General features: G+C 48.5%; 1 protein-coding gene and 1 long non-coding RNA gene across 2 annotated transcripts in view; one reads left to right on the forward strand and one right to left on the reverse strand.

Annotated features, from left to right (window-relative positions):
* Positions 1-23,823, forward strand: part of ERCC2 (ERCC excision repair 2, TFIIH core complex helicase subunit) — a 1,160,844-nt gene that overhangs the window by 51,351 nt on the left and 1,085,670 nt on the right. The window lies entirely within an intron of this gene.
* LOC146798294 (uncharacterized) lies at positions 19,806-20,611 on the reverse strand. The gene is made up of 3 exons (XR_014969143.1): positions 20,524-20,611; positions 20,294-20,392; positions 19,806-19,857 (listed from the first exon to the last, which is right to left on the reverse strand). It is a non-coding gene; the product is annotated as an uncharacterized LOC146798294 (long non-coding RNA).

The raw sequence follows: 23,823 nt of genomic DNA on the forward strand, positions 1-23,823 counted from the left end.
CCCTTTATGCGGCTCGATCTCCGCAGACCACCCTGACTGACTTGCTAGCTGAAACCGGGACTCATTTGCCCTGCCTCTCCCCAGTGGTCTCGGAGACGCTAGATCTTCCCCTCACCCAGGAGGAGATACACGGGGCCATTACACTGTTGTGCTCCGGCAAAACGACCGGGCCCGACGGCTACCCCCAAGAATACTACGCGACTTATCGTGACACACTGGTTCCGCATTTAATGGAGCTGTTTAAACAGGTAGTTGACATGGGGTCCTTCACACCCGAGACCGACGTGGCCACGATTGTCGTCCTCCCAAAGACGCAGCCGCTCTCCCTTGCCTGTGCGGATTACCGCCCCATCTCCCTTATAAACACCGAGGTAAAAATCTTCGCCACAGCCGTGGCCCAGCGACTCCGTCCGCACTTACAGGATTTGGTTCACCCGGATCAGTGTGGCTTTATGCCTGCCCGGGGCACCCGGCACTGCAACCGTCGTCTTCACCTTGCCCTGGCACATCGTCACCACCTCACCCCGTATCTCGCTCTGCTTCTCGTCGATTTCGAAAAAGCATTTGATACGGTGGACTGGAACTACCTTGGGGACGTGCTGGAGAGGATGGGTTTCGGCGCCTCATCCAGGTCCTCTATTCGAACCCCATGGCAAGGGTCCTCATTAACGGCGTGTATTCAGAGAAGTTTCCTGTTCGGAGAGGCACTCGTTGCAGCTTTTATTCACCTTAGCAATGGAGCCTCTGGCCTCCCTTGTCCGTCAGACTCCCCTCATGCGAGGCTGGGCCTGGGACCCATATCAGATCGATAAGATCGCCTTGTATGCCGACGACGTCCTCCTCTTCCTGGCGGACCCGGAGAGTTCAGGTCCGAGGTGTTTGGACGCCCTCCTGGCCTTCGAGCAGGTCTCTGGCCTCAGGCTCAACCCGGCTAAGTCTACCTTGGTTCCCTTGCATCCATCCCGGGCGTGCTTCGACTGGCAGACAAACATCCCCCTGCGCAGGCAATCGTTTAAGTATTTGGGGTTGTGGGTCGCCCTCCTTCCAGATCTTGAATGGGCCCTGAACATCACGCCTCTGGTCACTAAGGCAAGGCAGATCTCAGGAAATGGCAATCCCTCCCCCTCAATCCCCTCGGCAGGAGCGCTCTTTTTAAAATGATGGTCCTCCTCCGTTTTTTATACATTTTACAAAATATCACCATTCATCTCCTGGGGAGTTGGTTCCAAGAGGTAGACAGTGCCCTTACTCGGTTCCTGTGGGGTGGCGGGAGGTCAAGATTGTCTTTGGCGCATTGCCGCATACCGCCCTCTGATGGGGGCATGGGAGTAACCAATCTCCACCTATACTACCTGGCCACCAAACTCATTGTGATCCATGACTGGTTCGCGAGCGGCTGGTCCGACCCCGCGTACCGGGTGGAACTCTGGTCAATGGATTTTGCACAGTTCCACGCCTTCCTTTATGGGACCCCCGTGCCACGGGCCCTCCCCTCCATCATTCGAACGGTACTTATGGCTTGGTGCTCTGCTTTGCGCCACACAAACTGGGATCGGAAACTCACCAGACAGACGCCTCTGTGGAGTGGTGATTGGCTGAAGGAGGTCTCGTCACTCGAGAATTTTCGCCGATGGGACCTCATCGGGATTTCGTTGTTGGGGACGTATGGGTAGGAGATCACATTCGATCCTTTGCGGATTTACAGCAGCGTCACTCCCTCCACTCCTCCCAATTTTACAAATACTTACAGCTACGGCATGCCCTCCGAACACACATTCCATCTCCCACACTTCTCCCAAAATTCAGCCCTATGGAAGCCCAAGTGATGATGGGGAACTTGGGCAGAGGGGGGGTGTCGCGCATTTACCGCTCCATGGTGAACAATGGCCCGCTTCCCTGGCCTGGCTGCGCGCCCGCTGGGAGGGGTGGCTGGGTCCCCTGGAGGACGCGGATTGGAGGGATGCCCTTATGGCTCCCAAGACCCTGACGACCTCCTCCAAGCTGCGCCTAGTCCAATTTTACTACCTCCACACGGTATATCTCACCCCTGCACGCCTCTACAGCGCCCATATGCGACTGTCCCCATCCTGCGCGCGCTGTAACCACGCCCCTGCAGACTTCTACCACATGACATGGCAATGCCCCGCTCTTGCACCATTCTGGGCGGGGGTGGAGCTGGAGCTCACGCAGGCCCTGGGTTGGGAGGTTCCCCACGACCCGTTACGCCTGCTCCTGGGAGTGTTCGACGGCCTTGACGGTTCCCGGGCCGATAAGCGCATCCTCGGAATGGCTATGGCGGTGGCAAAACATGACATGGCGGCGCTATGGTCTCAGCCTAAGCCACCTACTATGCGGAAATGGAGACGGGGTGGATTGGTGCGGGATTCAAGAGGAACCCCTCTTCGTGACCCGGGGCCGTCCCGAGCTTTTTGGTAAAATATGGGGCAAGTGGTTCAATTTGGTGCCCTGAGGGGCATGGCCAGGTCCTGTGAAAGAATGGTTGCCCGCAGGTACTATACTCATTTCCAAAGTGTTGTACGAGCCTTAGTCGTCCCTCTCTCAAATGTAGTTCACCTCACTACCATGTCTGATTGTGCTGCCATTGTTTTTTCTGTGATTTGTTCTCAAAATACCAATAAACTTGATTATCAAAAAAAAAAATTAGAGGGCTGAGGATGGAAGTTTGTGGCACCCCATGGGTGAAGGAGTGGATATCTGAACTGGCTGTGGGGAAGGTGCGGTTCAAGAGGAATGAGGTAAGCCAGTTCAGCAATAAGCCGCGGATGCCCCGTGATCTAAGAGTTTTTATCAGCACGGCGTGAGACACCGTGTTGAATGCAGCGCTCAGATCTAACAAAATGAGAGCCACTTTGTCTCCTGTGTCCAGATGGCGGCGTAGTCTTTCCGTTACCCCTAAGAGGGTGGTTTCGGTGGAGAAGCCGGCTCTAAATCCTGACTGAGAGGGATGAAGGAGCCTTTGGGTTTCCACAAACTGAGATAGCTGTGTGTGGACATGCTTCTTCAAAATTTTTGAGAAGACCGGCAGTAGGGAGATAGGTCGATAGTTAGAGGGTAAGTCGGGGTCAGAATTGGCCTTTTTGAGGAGGGGGAGTATCATGGCATGTTTCCAGTCAGATGGAATAATAGCTTCTTGCAGAGAGGCGTTTAAGAGGTCCCTAATGACGCACAGCGAAGGCGGTTCCAGCTGCCGAAGCACAGAAATAGGCAGAGGATCCTTGGGTGATCCTGATTTGATATTGTTTTAATAGTTTTATTAGAGTGGCTGTGTTTAACGGGGACCATGTGTCCAAGTAGTTGGCAGGAATGTTGGATGACTCAACTTGGTTAGGGAACATGTCGTCTGCTGAGGATGAAGTGGGTAATGCAGGAGGTGAGGAGAGGTTCACGTCGTGCGCAAGCACTATGTCCTGAAATATTTTGTCCACTTTCTGGACAAAGAAGGAGGCCAAAACCTCACATTGTTGTTTAAGTGCGGGGGGCCTAGATTGGGTTTTGGAGCTAGCGAGGTCCTTGACCATATTAAAGAGTGTTTTGGAGCGGTTAAGGGCGTCCGAGATGGTGGTGGAGACCTATTCTGCTCGGGCGGTTCTATATATATATATATATATATATATATATATATATATAGATATGCTTTTAGGGTAGTTTTGTATCTGATTTTTGATTCAGGTGTGTAACTCCTTCTCCACTTGCTTTCCATAGCTTTGCAGTTGGCTTTCTCAGTTTGTAGCGCTTCGGTAAACCAAGGTGCTGGGGGCCAGTGATTGTTTGCTCTTTTTTTTGAGAGAGGTAGGCAGGTGTCAATGGCAGTAAGGAGCCATTTCTGCACTGAGGTAGAGAGTGAATTTACCATTTGTTTGGAGAAAGGCATATGAGAGTTGAAAATTGTGTTTAAGGCGGTGATATCTAGTTTTTTCCAGTTCCTGGTTTGAGATCCTAGGGTGGAGGAGGTCGGTGCAGAATATGCAGGGAATGTCAGATTGAATCTTGTGAGAAAATGATCCTACCAGCATATAGGAAGTGCCGGGGAGCATTGAATCTCCTTGAGGTTCGAAAAAATGGGGTCCAGCAAATGGCAGGCCTCGTGTGGGTCCAGAGTTAATTAGATTGACATTAAAAGGGGGCCATATCAGAAATCAGATTAGTGCTGGTTTTGCATGTGGGATTTTCTAGATGAAGATTTAAGTCACCCAAAATGGAAATGTTAGCTGTTTTCATGACCAGAGGGGTTATTAGTTCAGGGAAAGCAGAAGCCCAGGGAGCAGAGGGACCGGGAGGTTGATAAACGAGCGTGCCGGAAAAGGTAAACTTTGGGGTAAGAGCCAACATAAAAAGGGCTGCCTCGCAGTTAGGGAACAAGAGATGTTCGAATTTGCATTGGTAATCCTTTTTAAAAATGATGGCTATACCCCCTCCGGTTTTAGTGGTGTGGTCTTTCCTAACTATTGCGTAGTTAGTTGGTAGAGCGGTGGCGACATCCGGACCTGAGCTTTCATGGAGCCAAGTTTCCGTGAGAAAGATCGCGTCAGGTTGTTCGTTGACTAACAGATCAAACAATTCGAATTTGTGCTTAGGGAGGGAGCAACAGTTTGTACTAATAAAGGAGTAGTGTTTATTGGGTAGAGTTCACTGGTTAGTACTGGTGGATATTTTGATTTTCATAGTTTTGGATATTGGTGTAAAGGAGAAGGCGCACTTAGAGTATATTTCCATGTTGCCATCAATGTGTCATTTCATACATTCAAGGGGCAAGTGTGCACAATATGCCTTTAATTGCTCGAATGAGTACCTGAGCCTAGGACTTCTCATGGGGTCCGGTGGCAGCTCACTTGATTTGATTCGGCTGCTTTTTGATAATATGTCCATGCTCTTTAGGGGGAGGGCCAGGACCTCTGACCCTAGGCCCGGGCCAGGCGCCGTCAGCGGCACGCGTCCGCTGCACGTCCCTGGCATCAGCTCTTTTGAGCTTCCCACCCGACGTGTGACAAGTCAGGGGGCGTGTCGCGCTCTGTAGGTCCGCCCTCCACTCAAGCAGCAACAGCTGTGGTGGATCGGGGTCGGAGCGTGCAGCGCGAGGTAAGATTGGATTAAAAGTCAAGTATAATTTACAAAGTCTAAAAACACACAAGTTGCTAAAAATAATGTGCAGAGAGGTTCACATTTTAGCCAAAGCGCGCGCCGCCAGCAGTTCAAAGTAACGCGACTTACAATGTTTCACTAGCGCGTCCCTGGCATCAGCCCTTTTGAGCTTCCCACCTGACGTGTGACAAGTCAGGGTGCGTGTCGCGCTCTGCAGGTCTGCCCTCCACTCAAACAGAAACAGCTGTGGTGGGCCGGGGTCGGCGCGTGCAGGGTGAGGGAAGATTGGATTAAAAGTCAAGTGCGAATGTGCAGAGAGGTTCAAGTTTTGGCCAAAGCGAGCGCCGCCAGCAGTTCAAAGTAACGCGACTTACAATGTTTCAATCATTGGGCCTCAGCACTCTGCACCCGGCCGCCCTAGTGCCGCTGAGGGTGTAACTAGAGTGCATCCTTGACCCAGGGGGACCCCTGAGTCTGCCCCGAGAACCTCAACTCCCACTATCTGTCAAAAACTTGATCTTCTACACACACAGGAGCAAAACGTCGTAAGTTCCCAATACCTCCCTAGGTCTTCCCAGTAACCCGCTATTAACGCGTGTCGCCAAAGAACCCCCAAGGGGGAAAGGGGATGGGACAGAGAAGAGACAATCACTCAGCAACTTTTCTTTCTTCTGCCGGAAGCTTTTCTATCTTCTGCCTTGTCTTCTGACCGGTCTGTTTGTCACACTAAAAGAAATGTTCACATTTAACTTAATCAATATACTTCTCCAATTCCTACTCTGTCAATTATGTGTTTCACCTTCTTAAACCTACCCTGTCTCTAAGTGATCGATGCCTCTCTTCTTGTAATTTGGTGTGTAATGTATTGTCTTCCTTCAGGTGCTGTAACTAAAGATTTTGACATGTATTAATTCTCCACTCGCATTTATCTATGTCTTATGTAATCTATCTTGTCTGGTCAACTGTTCTCCTCACCAGCCTATCTTGCAGGAAGTCTTTTATCGAATGCCTTATGGTGCTTCTTCTCTTCTGCTCACGAAGTCATTATGTTGTTACAACTATGCTAAATGTAAGCTCAGGTGAAAAAGTGGCTCCACGTTGTATTTACTCTGGAAGTATATATACACTACTCTTTCTAGTTATCTTTTTGTAGGACCCCAAACTGACTAGAACCTTTGAGTTTAGCGACCCTATCTTATATTACATATTTACATTCGGAATATCTGATATATACAATGGTGCGCGTTTAAATGATTAAGTTCTGACGCAGTGTCCACCAACAAGTAAAAATGCACTGTGCAAATACTTCTTCGCCTTTAGGGTATTACTACTAAGAGTTGACTGGATACAGTTTATTCAAAGCGCTGCTTCCACTTTTATTCCGCTCACGAGATTGTAACGGTCTTACTTGGGTGCCAAGGATTCACGACTGGAAAGACTCAGGAAAAGCACGGCGAATAAAGTCCCTCACAAACTACGCGACGCTCAAAATTTCTGACTTCTCTCCTCAGGAATCTTCAGTGAAGTGCGCCGCTCCTCAGACCTGACACCTGGATCTTTTCTAATTCACCCCAAACACTAGAAGGCTAACCTATTGTTCAAAAGGCAACTCCAGCGGCCATCTTGGATTGTATTATCTATCGATGCCTAGTTCTTAGGTGATAGCGCCTTTTGGGGAAATTGTGTCTCACTGGAAGCTTGCAGTTTAGAAACGATTTGACAATCCTGACACTATCAAATACTTACCTCAAAACCGATAACACTATTTTCCTCCGTAGGATAACATTGACTGTTTTTCTGTGAAAAGTTTGAAGTGTGGAGTTTGAGAAACTAAAGAAATTCTTTTAAATTGCATAATCTACCAAAAACGATTTTACTTACCTGTTTTCAGGAAATATCCCAGAGTAGTATCTAGGTATACTACTCTGTGTAAGCCTAGTACTCTCAAAAGTTACTTACCTGCTATTTTACTAAAAAGCCTATTCAAGTCTATGTACTGCATTTGCTAAGTATTGCATTTCTCTGCACCCATACTGTAAATCAAACCAAAGTGCATATACAATTATCATTCAAACTGTATTTCCATTGTATTACTACTGTAAAGTATTTATTGCTTACCTGTGCCAGGCTTGCGTGGTTCTAGAAAATATTATAACTAAAAGAATATTTTTGTACAAAAACAATTGGTCTAAAGTTCAGTCTTTGCTGACTGAGTGTGTACAACAAATGCTTAACACTGTCCTCTGGTACTGCCTTACTGCTCGACCACACTGCCACAAATAGAGAGTAAGGTTCTATCTAACATTACCTCTGCTTACCTTTGGGGTTCCACTGGACTCTGTGCACACTATATCTCACTTTGGTATAGTATATACAGAGCCAGCTTCCTACAGTTACCCCCCTAACTTTTTACTATATAACTGATGCTATCTTGACTGAATGTACCCTGGGTCCCTGCCAATCAGGTTCCCATGGCCTGTGCTCTTTCCCAAAACTGTACCATTGTTTTTACAATTGGCCCACCTCTGGGCCACATGTAAGTCCCTTGTAAAAGGTACCCCTGGTACCAAAGGGCTTTGTGACCAGCGAAGGTCTCTGAGGGCTGCAGCATGTATTATGCCGCCTTCGTGCACCTCGCACCTTAACACCCACACGCTGCCTTTGCAGGTTGTGTGTTTTGGTGCAGACCAAACTGAAAAGTCCACATGGCACACATCCCTGTGTGCCATGCCTACCAACACTACCTGTGGCATGGATACGTCACCTCTCTACCAGGCTTCACAGCCCTAAGGCAGGGTGCACCATACCCCAGGCGAGGGCATAGCTGCATGAGCAATATGCCCCAGTAGTGTCCATCAATCATGGGTTTGTTAAGTGCAACTACTCAACTGAGCTCCCTTTAAGATCACAGCGATTCGTCGAAGAGCCAGGTTTTGAGGTCCTTCATGAACTTGGAGAGTGTTGGTGTCTGTCAGAGGTGGAAAGGGAGGGTGTTCCATGCCCTTACCATGAGGAAGGAGAAGGAGCAGCCTCCCGTTCTGGTCTTCTTGATGCACAGCACCGTAGCGAGGGAGAGTTGTGCTGGGCGGAGGCATCTTTGGGGTACGTGGAACGAGAGGTGGTGGTTCAGGTAGGCAGTTCCTGTGTTGTGAATGCGTTGTGGGTGTGGGTGAGAAGCTTAAAGGTTATTTGCTTCTCGACGGGGAGCCAAAGTAGTGTCCGTAGGTGTTGGGTGATGTGGCAGAGGTGCAGTAGGTTGAGGACTAGTCTGACGTAGGTGTTCTGGTCGTTTTGGAGTTTGCAGGTGAGGTTCTTGTTGATTCCGTCATAGTGCGTTGCCGTGGTCCAGTCCAGCGTGGGTGATGTTTATTTTGTTAGAGGGGAATCCAGTTGAAGGACCTTCGTAGGAGTGGGATGGTGTCGAAGCAGGAGTAAGTGACAGCATTGATTTGACGGTCCATTTTGAGTTTGGAGTCTACGATGATGCCAACGTTGCGTGCATGGTCCGTTGGGGAGGGCGGCTTTCTGAGGGTGGAGGGCCACTAGGCATCGTTCCAGGCATTCGCTTGTGGGACCATGATGAGTACTTCAGTCTTGTCTGTGTTTAGTTGCAGCTAGCTGTTCTTCATCCACTTGGTGACTGCTTCCATTCTGTGGTCTTTCCCTTGGGCTGGGTGTCCCCTCCCCCTGTGTCAAGTATTGTCCACACGGTTTGTAGGCTTTAGTGTTTGTTTATTTCTGGTACCAGTCTCTATGTTAACGTCACATAGATAAGTAAGATAGCAGAGTCTCCTGATTTCTAGGCTTCCTCGGGCGGATTCTTCCACTTGGTCCTCTTCCAGGTACCCCGGTCTTGTCACACGAGTGTTCGTGGGTGTAGGCACATACGGGTTGGGAAGAAAAAGAAAAGAAACCTGGCTTTAGCCTATAGAATAGTACGGATATGGGTATTATCAGGCAGGGGAGGGGCAAAGGCAGTGCTGTCCGTCACCAGGGGCCTGTCGCCAGTGTTTAAGTGCCTAATGGGGAAGAGATGTCAGGTGACTGGTTGTGAGTGCCCCTCATGCGTCCCCACAGCCCACTAAAGATTCCCAAGTACCCGCTCGGCACTTGCCTGCTGCCACGACCCTCCCCCGGGGCCGTTGTGATGGGAGACCCAGTCTCCTTACTTCCAGGGAGATCGGCGGTCTCAGGGGCAGTGCTCCACGAGCTGTCATTGTCCGGTTTCTCCTCCGCGTCGTTCGCTCTCCCCTCCTCCTTCTTATCGATCGCTCTCCGCTCTTCTTCCTCGCACGCTCTCCACTCTTCTTTCTCGCACGCTCTCCACTCTTCTTTCTCGCACGCTCTCCACTCTTCTTTCTCGCACGCTCTCCACTCTTCTTTCTCCTCGCCGCTCGCTCTCCGCTCTTCTCCCTCCTCGTCGCTCGGTCTCGCCGGTGGACAACCTCTCGCCTCCTCTGGCCAGCCTCTTGTAGCGGACATACCCGCCCCTTCCGGGGAAACAACTAGTCCGTCACTCACACTTCCGGGAGGACCGTCAGCGGCCATGTTGGGTCGGTCGCCGCCGGCGCTGAGATGGCGAGGGGAACGCTCACCATCACACATTCCTTCTTGAAAGTTAAGTTTAGAGATGTTAGGTTCGTTGGATAGGGAGAGATGAGTTGGGTTTCGTCTGCGCAGGATACAATGGTGAGTCCCTTGGGATCTGATGATGGGTGTGAGCGGGGCCATGTAGACGTTGAACTGGGTGGTGCTGATGGAGAATCCTTAGGACTCTCCGTAGGTGGTGTGTGTGGAAGGGCGGGAGTCTGACCCTCTACATTCTGCCCGATAGGAAGGAGCGTATCCAGTCGAGGGCCTTGTTCCGGATGTCTGCGTCGTGAAGTCCACGGGCTAGGGTGCAGTGAGAGACTGTGTCAAAGGCTGCAGAGAGGTCCAGGAGGATGAGGGCCACAGTTTCTCCTTTGTCGAGTAGGGAGCAGATGTCATCTGTCGCGGCGAGAAGGGCGGTTTCGGTTCTGTGTTTTTTTCTGAAGCCGGATTGGGAGAAGTTGAGGATGTTGTTTTCTCCTATAAATGAGGCGAGATGGCTGCGGATTGCTTTTTTGATAAATTAAGCAGATCAGTCTGTAGTTTATGAGGTCAGTGGGGTCCGCCGAGGGTTTTTTCAGGAGAGGATTGATCTCGGTGGGTTCCCAGTCTTTGGGGAAGGAGGCAGTCTCAAATGAGCGGTTGATGATTCGTCAAAGCTCAGGGGCAATGATGTCCACAGCTCTGTGGTTAATGTGATGTAGGCAGAGGTGTGTGAAGGCCCTGGAGTGTGTTAAGTTCATGGTATTCAGGGTGTCTTCGATGGTGAGGGTGGTCCAGCTGACGAGTGTAGGCCGCGAGGTGTAGGAAATGGTGGGAGTGGGTTCCGCGTGTAGGTGGTGGTCGTCGTCGAAGTTGTCATAGATCAATGGTACTCATACTACGGGCCACGGGCCGCCAGTGGCCCGGCAAGCCTTCCTTGGCTGCCCGCGGAGCTTGCAGACATCGTACCTGTGTCAGCAAACACACCGCCGGTTGGACTCTGAGAGACTCTGCTCTATAGGGGCCAGGCGATTTCAGCAATAGCCAGAGTGGAGATGTAGGAGAAGGGGTGAAAAACAACAGAGGCTCATTAACAAGTAAATGGTCTTTTACAGACCTGTGAAGTACTTGGGTGGGCTGTGTGTGTGCCCGGGAAGCTGTCTCAGCCCGGGCTGCCACACACGCGGGGGTGCTGCTGAAGCCCTTTCAGCCCAATGGGCGTTTCGTGCCTGGATCTGGGCTGGCGTGGGTGCACACTTACAAGTGCAGGAATGCCAAAAATGATTCCTCAAACGTGACCCCGGCTGCGTAAATTAGCATGCCACAAACACGTCATTGAAATAGCTCACCCCACAGAGCAAGCGCGTGTACATGCGCATTCAAAATTGTACATTTTTATGATTTGAATCATGAGGCGTACAAAACTCCAAGCACAACACATTTTAGGTGGTCACAATTCAATTCATCACGAGAAGAAGGCAGCACGAGCATGCCGTGGGGGACATAGCTCGTACGTATCCGTGTTGCTAAATCAGGAATCTCGTGCAACTTCACGTGAGGCTGCTTTGTGTTACTGCTCTGTCACGGGAGGGCCTCAACCTAGAAATTAATGTTACTGAACACTTGGTAAGATCACACAGCCCTATATAATTATTTTCAATTAGTACACAACGTTTCAATTTGTGTGATATGCTAATCGTACGTGCACAGTATCTTTTAAAAAATTTATTTTTTTAATTGAGACAGCTTAAGATTTTGACAGCATCGTTTTCACATGCATATGCCCACAACGTACATAGATACTGAAGGGGAATCATAAATATCCCTGTACTTTTATGGTTCACAACCAAGCATGCCTCTCTCCAGGACTGTTGCTGCTTCCCGTGGTATTCATAGTGCGGCTGGCAGGCCTTTTTTGTCGGCCTGCGGACCTTGCAGGTAATGTACCCATGGCCCCCCAGAAACCCAATTTTACCAGTGACAGAAGAGAGTGGGGAGAGAGAGAGAGAGAGTGGGGAGAGAGAGAGAGAGGGTGGAGAGAGAGAGAGAGGGTGGAGAGAGAGAGGGTGGAGAGAGAGAGAGGGTGGAGAGAGAGAGAGAGGGTGGAGAGAGAGAGAGGGTGGAGAGAGAGAGTGGCGAGAGAGGAGAGAAGGAAGAGTGGAGAGAGACAGGAGAGAAGGAAGAGTGGAGAGAGAGAGAGAGAAAGAAGAGAGAGTAGAGAGATTGGTGAGAGAGAGTGGAGAGAGACTGACTGACTGAGAGAGAGAGAGAGAGAGAGAGAGAGAGAGAGACTGACTGACTGAGAAAGAGAGACTGACTGACTGAGAGAGAGAGACTGACTGACTGACTGACAGAGAGAGTGACTGACTGACAGAGAGACTGACAGATAGGCTGACTGACTAAGAGAGACTGACTGACTGAGAGCGTGACTGACTAAGAGAGAGAGACTGACTGATAGAGAGACCGACTGACTGACCGTGACCGACTGACTGACAGTGACCGACTGACTGACAGAGAGTGACTGACTGACTGACTGAGAGTGACTGACTGACTGAGAGTGACTGACTGACTGAGAGTGACTGCCTGACTGAGAGTGACTGACTGACTGAGAGTGACTGACTGACTGAGAGTGACTGCCTGACTGAGAGAGACTGACTGACTGAGAGAGACTGACTGACTGAGAGAGACTGACTGACTGAGAGAGACTGACTGACTGAGAGAGACTGACTGACTGAGAGAGACTGACTGACTGAGAGAGACTGACTGACTGAGAGAGACTGACTGACTGAGAGAGACTGACTGACTGAGAGAGACTGACTGACCGAGAGAGAGACTGACTGACTGAGTAGGAGTGAGAGAGACTGACCGAGAGAGAGAGACTGATTGAGAGAGGCTGACTGAGAGAGACTGAGAGACGGAGAGAGAGTAACTGACAGACAGACTAGCTGACTGACTAAGAGAGACTGACTGACTGAGAGAGACTGACTGACTGAGAGAGACTGACTGACTAGAGAGACTGACTGACTAAGAGAGAGAGACTGTCTGAGAGACTGACTGACTGACTGACTGACAAAGAGAGACTGACTGACAGACAGAGAGAGTGAGAGAGTGAGAGAGAGAGAGACTGACTCAGAGAGAGAGATTGACTGACTGAGAGGCTGACTGACTGACTGAGAGAGACTGACTGACAAAGAGAGAGTCTGACTGACTCAGACTGACGGACTAACTGACAGAGAGAGACTGACTGGCTGAGAGAGAGACTGACTGGCAGAGAGAGCGAGAGAGAGAGAGACTGACTGACTGAGAGACTGACTGACTGAGAGACTGACTGACTGAGAGACTGACTGAGAGACTGACTGACTGAGAGAGAGAGAGAGAGAGAGAGACTGACTGACTGACTGACTGAGAGACTGACTGAGACTGAGAGAGACTGACTAAGAGAGACTGAATGACTGAATGACTGACTGACTGACTGACTGACAGAGACCGACCGACTGACTGACAGAGACCGACTGACTGACAGAGAGACTGACTGACGGAGAGAGAGACTGACTGACTGACTGAGAGAAAGACTTACTGACTGACTGAGAGAGAGAGACTGACTGACTGGGAGAGACAGAGACTGACTGACTAGGAGAGACAGAGAGAGAGAGAGACTGGCCTCAGCAGTCATGGAGTTTGCTCCAGGAATAAAAAGTAAACCCTTGGGAGTCCTCTTGACTTTCTTCAGTTTTTGGTCGTTGCCTTTCCACCATTGCGTTTGCAAGACATTGCAGGCTATTTCGGGGTTAAGGGTGGGCCAAAAGTAACCCTGTAATGGAATTGGGGTCAAAGTGTGTATGAAGCTATGCAATGCCTCTTAAGATTGCTATTGTATGCTAATAAAAATGTATTATCAGAATGTGCTCTTTGTAGTTACATCTGCTTTTGAATACAGCATTGTGGCATTGTCTAATTTTCTAAACAGGTTTGATTTTTTTTTCTCTAGTCCCACCCCCCACTGACCCCGCTCCCCATTGACCCCACCTCTACCGGTGCGGCCCTCGGCCACACAGTACACTGTAATTTTGGCCCCCAACAGAAAGTTTGTGAGTACCCATGTCATAGATGGTCTTGGATTGTTGTTGCTGGAGGGTTGGGGTAGGTCCTGGGTCTTGGCGAGGGAGAAGGAGTGGTGACAGTGGCGGCAGGTGAAGGGTCGTTGGTGTTGATAGGTGAAGAAAGCTTGCAGTGGTTGTCTTTGCCAGGGTTGAGTGTGTTGAGAGCCGAGGAGCTGTAGCGCAGGCGGGTCGGAGGACCAGGGTCCCTTGCGATGGTCGGGTCATGGAAGGGCTCAGACTGGCTTGCCTTTGGCGTGGCCGTGCAGCGGCCGCCATTAAGTAGGGGTTGGGGCGAGGGCAGGAAAGTTGGGAGTCGGAAGCTGGTGAATGCAGGAGTGGGAGGGGCTGTGGGGCAGCAGTGGCATAAAAAAGGAGACGAGGCAGAAGGCTAAAGAGGAGGAAAACCGAAAAACCAAAAAACAGGCAAGAGTTACAAAAAAGCCAAAGAGAAAAAACAAGGCAAAAAAGGCAAGAATAAAAAAACAACCATTTGCAATGCAGTCGGTCTCGCATTAGCAAAACTTTCAGCTACTGGCATTGTAAATGACAAAGCTTTTATCTATGTGTTGATTTTAAAAACAGATAAATAAAAGGCATTGTCATTTACAATGCCAATAGCTTAAAATTTCACAAATGCGAGACCTATTGCATTGCAAATGCTTGTTTTGTAAGGCGGAGAGATTGATGGATTGCGTCGGGGGTCTTGGTTGGAGCATTTTCGTGCTGTAACTGGCGCATGCTGGTGCCCAATTACTTGGTGAATAGTTGCTGGATGTTTTTGGCTAGCATAGACCAATGTAGAGCAAGGGGGTCGCTCATCCGACTGTTTATTGCTGGGCCATTGTGCTGTAAGCACGCCACGCCCGGCTTTCACAGGGCGGGAATTGTCCACTCGTTTGGCTTAGTTGTTTGAGAATCTGGCCCTCCTGTTCGTGGTTTGAGGCAATTGCCCAGTGGAGTCTCGGAGGTGTGATGTGGCTGTATGGTATTCGCCCGGGGGAGTTATACACGAATTTGCACAGTTTCGGCGATCTCACGGTGGTGGGCGCAGGGAACGGCACTTATGCTGAAGGGGACATTGGTCTACGAATCAGCCTTTCTCTGCACCCGGAGCGGCCCGAGCTGGCGTAGCTATGGAGGCTCGTGTTCACCAAGCGGGGGACGGGTGTGATTCTGGTGGCACAGTATGCATTAAACTACTAGGCACAAAATCCATAAAGAACATATGTTCTGTGGTTAGGTCCGAACCCCACAAATAAGCTCAAAGTCTCCTACACATATGTGGCCGCACAAGCACAACACATGCACTTCTGCTGATAGCTGCGTTGGTAGTGGATTCGTAGCACTATGAAAACTGGCAGGGTGATGGAATGAGTGGGCTGACCAGAGCTCAACCATGTGACATGCAGGTTGTGTCCTGGTGTCGATATAACCAGATGTCTCAATAAATGAAGGTTGAAGCTTAGTTGTGCCGGTGATGTCTCCAGCAGACGGTGACTGGCCTGCCCGTAGTGCAGCCTCCTAGGTCGGTGCACTGGTGCACTTTATTTCACCAACCGGCAAGATTTCCTTGCAGCTGCTTGTTTTCCCTAAAAATGCTACAATTTACTTAAGTATTACTTTTGAAACTCTATCTTGTGATTGTGAATGAATGGAGTTGGAAAACCCTGATGTAATGTGAATAATTATATGCTGAAAACGTGTGTTTATACAAATTGGCGGTAACGACGGCTGGAATCAACAAGACAAGCCAGGCGGAGCATGGCGCGCGCGCTTGGCGGGGGCGGGGGAGCGCATTCCAGGCGGGGGAGCGGACCCTTTGAAGTACGATAACAAATGGATTGCATGGCGGCACGATGCACGTGATTGTGCACGTGCTCGCCATGCAACCCTCTTTTGGGAGCACTTTTGGGAGCCCCTTACTATAGTCTCGCATAGCAATAGCTGCGCAATAGCTAGGCGAGACCTAAAAATGCCAATCGGTGCGATAATTAGTCCCACAGATAAGCTTTATGACGATAGTTGGCTGTTGTAACTGAGCTCACAGGAGATTTGAGTGGGTGTTCCCATGACTGCAATATTTCAGTATTTTGTATCATTCTGCTAGAGGTGTCAAATCACTTTCACTCCTGGATGGTTTGGATGCGCATAAGACTTGCAAACGCTCTCGGCTTGCATAGCCGGACATGATCCTTTGCCGGACAGATAGCATTGTGGCATTGATATTGAGTTCCGTAGGTATGCCCAGCAGAATGAAGCCTATATCTCCCCACAACCTTTTGCTGATAATTACATACTCTGTATTAGAAAACGTGACCGTTTCAATTAACAAAATGTTCACACTTTTGTATCTTAGATTTACTACACTGGCTGCTCAATGAACCCCGCCCGATCATTTGCGCCAGCTGTGATAATACGTAATTTCGACTACCAATGGGTAAAGATCGGGTATAGCCAGGGCTTTAACTGAGATGAAAAAACTTGGGGGTCTCTTAAAGGGGCGTGGGCAATGTATTTGAGGGTATAAAAAAACATAAGCTAAAAATCTATGCTTAGCACAGTGTGCCGCCCGACTGGTACTTTGCGGCTTCTGTCTTTGCTTCCAGATATGTAATACAACAAGTATCATTGCACCTACAATAAGCCAGGACTATTGGCTTTTCCACTGGTTGTTAGTTGCATCGTTGTAAATATTAGGAGAATCCTTCAGTTCTGTAATGAGGAGACTTTGAATAACGTTAACGAGACTCTGAAGTTACATCAAAGTTAGTGAAGGGTGGTGCTGCTGTAGAGTTAAAAAAAAAAATCAGCATGAGTGTAGGAGAGTAGGGTCTGCTTTCTATGTTCACCCCCACTTTTTGCTTTTGCTTTACTGGTTTTCGACTTAGATGTGGCTGTGGGCCTGCTAATCAGACCCACAGCCCTGCTGTTCTCTCTCTAAATTAATACTATGTACTTTAGGTGCATAACCCATTTGGATAGGATCACCTTATTGGCCCCTGTACAGTGTACCCTAGGTACCCAGGGCATAGGTGTACCCTAGGCCTACCAGGGGCTGCAGCATGTATTATGCCACCCCTGGCCTGGCCTTCCATTTTGACACAACTGGCTGATCACTCAGCTGGGGCAAGGTCGTGTAATCACCCCTTGCTTAGGTGTAGTATTCCTATACCTAACTTACATATAGACACATGTGTACCTATCAGTCACTCCTATGGCAGGCCTTGACAATCCTGGAGGCAGAGTGCTTGGTAACATGTGAGATGGTGCTCTAGCATGAGCTGAGCCTGTCTGCAGCTTTCGGAACCTTGTCCTTCTAGCTGTTCTATGATATAGCCTACCATATACTCTTAAAGTGCCTTATAATCTTAGACGGTTATGGTAACTATGGTTTGGCTTTATCAAAACATGTCGTGTAAGGTGTCTAACACTAGGGAATAATACCCCCATGCCATTTCTGGACATGAGAATATTATTCCCCCATTCTAGAGGGAAAGACATGTTAAAATCATACTTCAACTGTTAGCCTCTGACCAAAGCCTCAGCATCACAAAATGGATGCTGCTGCCACGACACAAGTCTGACCTCCTGCAGCTGGGAGTGATCCCAGCCAGGGAGGCCAGGACAATAGGTTTCCTGCTTGGGGAGGTGCTAGCACCTCCCCAGACAGCCTTTAGTGTATTGGGGCAGGGTGGGCTGAAAGGAATGAGACATGCCTGGGGCACACAAGGTGTTCCTTGCATAGTCCAGTTCAAACCGGCGCTGGGGCACTCCAGCCCCAGCTCTGGCGCGAAACTGGACAAAGGGAAGTGGGTGTAACCACCCCCTCCCAGGTCCCACCCATAAGGCGTGACCTAGCAGGTATCCCAGCCCCCCAGATTAGTATAAGAGTGGGAGTTGGGCCTCAAGACTTTAGATTATCCTGAACCTGCAAAACTGAACAGAAACTCTGGACCTTCGACATTCGACGAAAGAAGAAGACTGAAGAATCTCCCTTGTAGCCAAGGAGTGGCTACCCTGTGCAAACAGGCACCATCAAGAGACTACCCTTTGCTTTGCGACCGTTCTACGAGGAACCGACTGCAGAGCCCGACCAGAGCCTTGACTTCCAGACTTCTCCGACCCTCATCCACATCTGCAGCAGAGCTGAGATCCGTGGAGGCGACGAGCGACGTGGGACCGGCTACCTGGGAAAAGTGGCTAGTAACTTACAGCGCAGCTTCTGAGGTACCCTCGAAGTTGTGCACCGGGGATTGAGAAGCCCCAACCCCAAGCACCATCTGCACCGAAGATCAGCCCCCCCACACTCCACGAGTCCTGCGTGGGGCCCTTCAGCATTTTCCTGCTTGCCGCGTCTGTCCGGTTGCTTGCCCGCTGGCTAGTGGCCTCTGTGACGACGCACCCTGAAATCTTCTGCGCTGGTTTGGCTCCTCCAGACTGGCTCCCGCTTCTCTGCAAAGAAGAAGCACCCCAGACCTCCCTGGTCTGCACCAGAAGCAAGTCCTTTGTTCTTCGTGGGTTCCGCTTGCCAAGGCTTGGTGAGTCCTAGTCCAACTTCGACGCCGCCGACAGCAAGAGCCTTCGTGGGACAGCTCGCCTCCTGGTCCTGGTCGTCCTCGACGCTTCCTGGTCCTCCTGGCTGCAGCGACAAGCTTCACCTGCAACTCTTCACGATATCGCCTGGTTCCTTCCTGGTTCCACGTGGTCACTGGCTAGTGACCTTGACTCTGTCCCCTCTGCTTGCAGGTTTCTTCTCTTCTTGATCCCAGCCTTGGGATCCACCGGACACTCTCCCCTGACTGCCTGTCAGCATCTTTCTTCAGGCATCCATAGGAGTCGACGACGAAAACGACGCATCTTCACCCCTATGCACCCGCAGCCTGTGGGCTAGGTAACTTGGGTACTCCGGTGCTCATCAGGATAGTGACTATCCTAGTGTCTAGTTTTCAAGTCTCAACTTCCTAGCTACTCCGGAAGTGTCCTAAATCTATCTATTTCTAAACTGTAATATTGCTATTGACTTTTACGCATTACGCGTGAGTGTTTCCACTCTGCACACGAATCCCGTGGGCCTCCCACTTCCTAACTAACGCTAGTGTAGTGTAGCCCCAGCGATTCCCTAGGCCTAGGCCTATTCTATTTCCGTGACAGTGGTTCTTATACCACTTATTTAGTATATGGTTTGCGTGGCCCCTAGGGCCTAACTGTATTACTTACCTGTGTGACTTACTGTATGCATTAATAAGACTGTGTTGTACTTACCTCTAATCTCATAAAGAGTGCTGAGGGTTTGCTTAGAATAAATACACTTTATTTTATATATATATCTGTTGTGGTGTCCTTTCATTTGGTATTCAAGGGATTATATATGGTATCACAGCTGGCTTCACATGCCATTCAGAGTTTAGCCTAAGACTGCTCTTGTCCATGCTACCACTAGGATAGCTGGTCTATAAGGTTGACTTTACAACCAATCACCATAAGGGTATTTGGACTGATATAGGGTGTACACTATAACTAGTGACATCATACATCAGGCCAACTTCTCACAATGAGGCTGAGGGGAAAAAATTGAAAGTCCGATAGGGACCCGTCTCAGCATCTCCTTTTTAGAACTGCCGGTGCTGAGCACCGCCAGGACCCGGCCTACTGAAAGCCCTGGGTATAGCCCACAGGACACGCCGAATTTCAAACGAGTAAGAGACTGGAGGCAACTGTGCTACTAAAGTCAGATGAACTGGCTGAGCAGGTTCACTCTTGTATAACCTGTCAGGAGACAAGGCCCCAAGGGTGATGGAATAAAACAATGATTTACACAAAATAGAAGAGCCACCAACGACAGACAAAGGTTAAGCACTTAAATTCCCAAGTATGGTTATATCAAAAACGGTGCATCCACTTCCAGCATCCGTCGTTGGAAGATGCTATAATGATCCAAAAAGTTCACAAACATAAGGAAGGTGCACTCAATACAAGAGTCATTCAGATCCACAAATCTTATCCGTTGATATTTCAAGTTTATTCCAAATTTAATCGGCAAACAGACAACGCGTTTCGTCCCTTTTGCCAGGGGACTTCTTCAGGGCTGCAGAAGTAACGTAAAAACATAAAAAAGCACAAATATAATGCGACAACCAACAAAAATACATAACAAAGTACAAATATATAAATACAATTTGATCAATAACAAACATACACATTTATACAACATTATATGTATACAAACAACACAAAACACACACATTACATGTAACGTGTTTTGCTGGGCATATAATACAGATATAGAAATCAAAGCGTACTGTATCTGAATCTAAAACTACATACATCTTTTAGTTAATTGAAGGAAAGAACTAGTTTAGTAGAACATACAAGAAAGAAGAAAGGAGAAAAAAGGAAAAGAAGTAATTGTGATAGTAAAAACTGAAAGTGTATAGGACCAACATAACTATACAAAAAAATATAAATAGACTCTGAACCAGAACATATTCCATGGCATTAAAAATATATGTATACCGTCTCACCTAAAGATCAAACGAGATACGGCTAATTTCGCCACAGCAACTTAATAATAGCCAAAGCGTCCATAAACCACGCAAAGTTCATCACATATGTATCCCAATCTGAAAGTCAAAATAAGAAAGGGCAAGTAGATGCATAATCTATCTAATCTTTAGTGTAAAGCACAATTATAGCGTATTTTCTAAAAAAAAATAATAATAATAAACTAGGTATGTTTACAAAGGTGACTTACGTATTCATCAAAGGTATATAGCGGCATAGTGAGTATCGTCATAGGTAAGTTCTAGATTATAAGAGGCTTCATAATAATTGCACTCTCAATCTAAAAGCAAAGGACAAATAAAATGAAATGAAAAAGGCAATTTGACAAAGGCCCATCAACACTCTCAATTGTTTAGACAGGCAAATACATAAACACAAAGACATGAGAAACCTAGCTACTCCGGAAGTGTCCTAAATCTATCTATTTCTAAACTGTAATATTGCTATTGACTTTTACGCATTACGCGTGAGTGTTTCCACTCTGCACACGAATCCCGTGGGCCTCCCACTTCCTAACTAACGCTAGTGTAGTGTAGCCCCAGCGATTCCCTAGGCCTAGGCCTATTCTATTTCCCTGACAGTGGTTCTTATACCACTTATTTAGTATATGGTTTGCGTGGCCCCTAGGGCCTAACTGTATTACTTACCTGTGTGACTTACTGTATGCATTAATAAGACTGTGTTGTACTTACCTCTAATCTCATAAAGAGTGCTGAGGGTTTGCTTAAAATAAATACACTTTATTTTATATATATATCTGTTGTGGTGTCCTTTCATTTGGTATTCAAGGGATTATATATGGTATCACAGCTGGCTTCACATGCCATTCAGAGTTTAGCCTAAGACTGCTCTTGTCCATGCTACCACTAGGATAGCTGGTCTATAAGGTTGACTTTACAACCAATCACCATAAGGGTATTTGGACTGATATAGGGTGTACACTATAACTAGTGACATCATACATCAGGCCAACTTCTCACATTGGTGAGCAGCGGTTGGGATCTGAGCTTGCTGTTGTAATACCATTGTAATCTTGAGATACTAAATTGAAAGATCACACAGATATTGTCTAGGTACATATAACATAGATTATTATACTTAAGTCCTACTGGACTTTGTAGTTGTAGGTTGAAGGGAATAACACACCCTGACTACAACTACTAGAAAGGTTTAGTAGATACAACTAGTGTAGGTAGGTGCACACACCACACCCTCACTAGATCATGTCTCTGAGAGTAGATCAAGTAGATGCTCTCTCAGGAGGATCAGGTCTGCAAAAGATCCCCTCTAGATATGATACCTTAACATTCCAGGAGATGAGACAGTTGTGTACCTCCAGAGGAATAAAACAGGGTGCAAACCCTACCCTCCTTCAGTTAAGACAACTCCTAGAGGAGTATGATGCTCAGAGGGCATCTCAGGCAGGTGCCCTAGGCACAGAGGAGGGTCTACCCACCACAGAGGAGTCAGATGGGGCTTCAGATGGGGAGGTAGACAGCCAGAGCCAAGTAAGGAGACTTAGCCAGGCTAACTTAAGTTTACATGGGAGTTTGCATGGGGTCCCCCCATACAGACCCACAAGTAGGCATTCACAGAGAAGCAGGAGGGACAGATCCCCTTCAAGGGAATCCATCCACTCCCATGTCTCTAGCATCTCTAATGCTTCCTCTCACAGAGGAATGACTTCACCTGAGAGAAAGGAGCATGCAGCCAGAATGAGGGAGGCTAATCTGAGGATTCAGAGGGAAGAACTTGCCCTTGCCAAAGAGAAGCTTGCTCTGGCTAGAGAACAAAAGTTAAGTGGGTTAGAACCCACTGGTGGCAGCAACATTCCTAGAGATAGAGACAGGCACTATGATAATAGAAACCTGAGCAAGATTGTCCCTCCCTACAAGTGTGGGGATGACATCCACAAATGGATAACTGCTTTGGAGAGAGCTTGCAAAGTACAGCAGGTACCCCAAAGTCAGTGGGCAGCTATCTTGTGGCTCTCCTTCTCTGAGAAAGGAAGAGACAAGCTCCTCACAGTTAGTGATGAGGATGCAGATAATTACACTGTCCTGAAGAGTGCTCTGATTGATGGGTTTGGCCTAACCACTGAACAATACAGGTTGTTGTTCAGGGATACCCAGAAGACACAGACTCAGGACTGGACTGACTTTGTAGATTGTGCCACTAAGGCTCTGGAAGGCTGGCTAATGGGAAGTAAGGTTAAGGACCATACAGGATTGTATAATTTGATCATGAGAGAGCAAATACTTAACAACTGTCAAAACCAGCTATTGCATCAACACCTGATTGATTCTGATCTGACTTCTCCCCAAGAATTGGGAAAGAAGGCAGATAGATGGGTCAGGACTAGGGTTAAGCAGAAAAACCAGAACCAGGGCGGTGATCAGAAAAAGGCAGACCAGAAGGGTAATGAGCAGAAACAAAAAGACCAGAAGTCTTCACCAGGCCCCCAAAAGGCTCAGGGGGAGGGTGGTTCCAAAAAGGATAAGAAGAAAGATGGCCAAAAGAAACCATGGTGCAACTATTGTAAGTCCAACTCACATTGGTTTAGTGAGTGCACCAAAAAGGATAAGCCCCCAGCCACCATTGCCCCTAAGGCAACTGTACCCCCTAGTTCAGCTGTAGGTGGTGGTTCCCAGCAAAAGGGTGTAGTAGGGTTAACCCTGGGAACTGAGGAGGACTCTGGCCTAGTCAGAGTACCTACTCAGGCTGTTCTGATCTGTGATGGGGACTTAGCTTTGTCCTCTACTGTAGGCCCCAGTAACCTGGGCAAGTACAGACAGACACCTTTTATCAACCAAAGAATGGCTCAGGCCTACAGGGACACTGGAGCTAGTGTCACAATGGTGACACCTGCTTTTGTGGACCCTGGACAGATCATACTAGGTGAGAATTACCTAGTGACCAACGCTAGCAATGCCACTACCTCCCATAGTGTGGCTATTGTTAACTTCTCCTGGGGAGGAGTAACTGGCCTCAAGAAAGTTGTTGTTAGTTCAGACCTTCCTGTAGAGTGTTTACTGGGCAATGATCTTGAAACTTCAGTTTGGTCTGAAGTGGAGTATAGGACCCATGCAGAAATGCTGGGGATAGATGCACATGTCCTTGCTGTGACCAGGTCACAGGCCAAAAAGTGCAACACTGAACAAGTGCTGGATCCTGAAACTATGGACCAGTCACAACCCAAGAGAAAGAGCAGTAGGGTTAAGGCTGTGCCTTCCCCCCTGCCTCAGGTGGTGGATCAGCCCTCCCAGGAGGATGATTCTGAGAGCCCTGAAGGAACTGTCCTAGAAGAACTTGAACCTGATCAGGTTGAGTTTCTTGGGACAGGGGGACCTTCAAGGGCAGATCTGAGGCAGGCTCAATTAGACTGCCCCTCTCTTGAACCCCTCAGACAGCTGGCTGCTGCTGAGGCTGCAGGGAATGCTCAAGGTACCCATAGAGTGTATTGGGATGAAGGGCTACTGTACTCAGAGGC

The sequence above is a fragment of the Triturus cristatus genome, chromosome 9, assembly GCF_964204655.1.
Source record: "Triturus cristatus chromosome 9, aTriCri1.1, whole genome shotgun sequence".
NCBI lineage: Eukaryota > Metazoa > Chordata > Amphibia > Caudata > Salamandridae > Triturus > Triturus cristatus.